Raw genomic sequence first — 1,914 nt, 5'->3', positions numbered from 1 at the left:
TTAATCTACCATAAAAGATCACTGAAAAGTCCTTTTAAAATCAAAGGTCTGCTAATTCAATCATGAACACATTTGCCCAATGGTGCTCAAGGCAAGAGGAAATCTTAAATGCTGTGCAATTGCCATTTAAGACATATAATTTAAGGAATGATTTAAGTTTAATTACAATATCGAATGCAGATATATGCTATTTTGAGGAGACATTGGCCTTGACACTAATATTTGCTTTCAAAATATTTTTTGAAATATTGCATTGTGTGCTTTCTGATCAGACCTACTTCTCTGTGAGCCACAGAAGACAACAGTGAAGACGGCTGTCCTTTTGGGGGCAGAGTGTGTGCTCCCTAAGCTTCAGGGTAGAGAGAGGACAAGAGAAGAAGAGGTTGAGTTAACCGGGAGTAGGGACTGCAGGATACACACTCCATCAGAAATAGGATTTGTTCTAGTTCAACAATATGCCCTCATGTTACAGATGCAGAAACTGAGACACAGAAAGGTGAGGTGATTTGCTAGCCATCAGTTGAGGCCCAAAGTCAGAACTCAAACCCAGTCCTTCCTCTTAATTCACCAGCTCTCAAATTCGAACGTGCTTAGAAATTATCTGGAGATCTTGTCGGTACGAGATTCCTGCCTCTTTCATTTTGACTCTGCAGGACTGAGGTGCAGTTGCACCTTTAACAAATTCAGGCGATGTGAATGCAAGTGGATCCAGAGACCACATTTTGAGAAATTCTGCTCTACATCAAGTGTCTAATGGCAGATGCTTTTCATTTATGAAGCTATTCAGCTAATCAATCCAGAAGTGAAAGCCCTTTGAAAAGTTGCACAAATGCACCTGCAATATTCCCGGGCTGGTAAACGTTGCTCCTCAGTACACATTTCTACTCACAGGAGGACCCGAGAGCAGCATCCTTACCAGGGTGCTGGGTAGAATTGCAGAATCTCAGACACTACCACAGACCACATAGACCACATAGACCGAATAAGTCAAATCTTCATGTTAACAAAATCCTTCGGTGATTTTGAATGCACAGCAAAGTTTGAGAAGCACTGATGCAAGGTCCAGGAGCCTGCTCTGGTTATCTATCGCTGCATAATCATTACCACAAAACCTTGTCGTACACAAACACAACAATACTATTTTCTCTCATGATTTTATGGGTTAGGACTCACCTGGACAATTTGTTCTCTTCCATGGTGATCAGCACAACCAGACCTGGGGCCTCGCGTCTCCTTTATACGGCATATTCTGGGGCTGGAATGTTCAATATGGTGCCTTCATTCACATGACTGGAATTTGGGCTGAAATGGGTGGAAACTGGGATGTGGAAAGCAATGTTCTATTTTCATGTAAGGTGGTCTCAGGAGAGTCAGACTTCTTACCCAGCAGCTGACTTCCCCTAGGGTGAGGGCTCAGACACTGGTCATGAGCCACACAGCCCACCCACATTCCAGGGGAAGAAACATGGACCACAACTCTACGTCTCTAACTTACCACAGAGCTTACTAGCAGTGCAAGGGAAATGCTTAGGGTTGTGAAGCACCTTGAGCCAGCCCATCATCAAAGAGCCAGGCTGTGAGGTCCAAACTGCAAGTAGCATGAGAGGTGAGAAAAAGGGAGATTAGCTGGGAAAGGCTTTCCAGGAGGAGATGGGACTCAAATTGGTCTTAGAAGCATGAATAGGGGCTGGTCAAGGAGAAAGAAAGGAAACGGACATTCCAGAATAATTTCTAGATCTACCACAGCCTCGGGCTAGTTTGTTTTTGCCGCCCCCCCCCCCCCGCCCCTCGCCCCGACCTCTCACGCTATACACACACACACCACTCCACTCTGGCCCTTAGGGTTTCCACCGCACTGTAAAGATACCCATGTTGGTGTCTTCTCATAGCAACATTGTGTGAGTTTACAAAGCA

This window comes from Myotis lucifugus, unplaced genomic scaffold (assembly GCF_000147115.1).
Source record: "Myotis lucifugus unplaced genomic scaffold, Myoluc2.0 scaffold_0, whole genome shotgun sequence".
NCBI classification, from domain to species: domain Eukaryota; kingdom Metazoa; phylum Chordata; class Mammalia; order Chiroptera; family Vespertilionidae; genus Myotis; species Myotis lucifugus.
The sequence above is the reverse complement of the archived record's forward strand: the minus strand, read 5'-3'. Positions refer to the sequence as shown.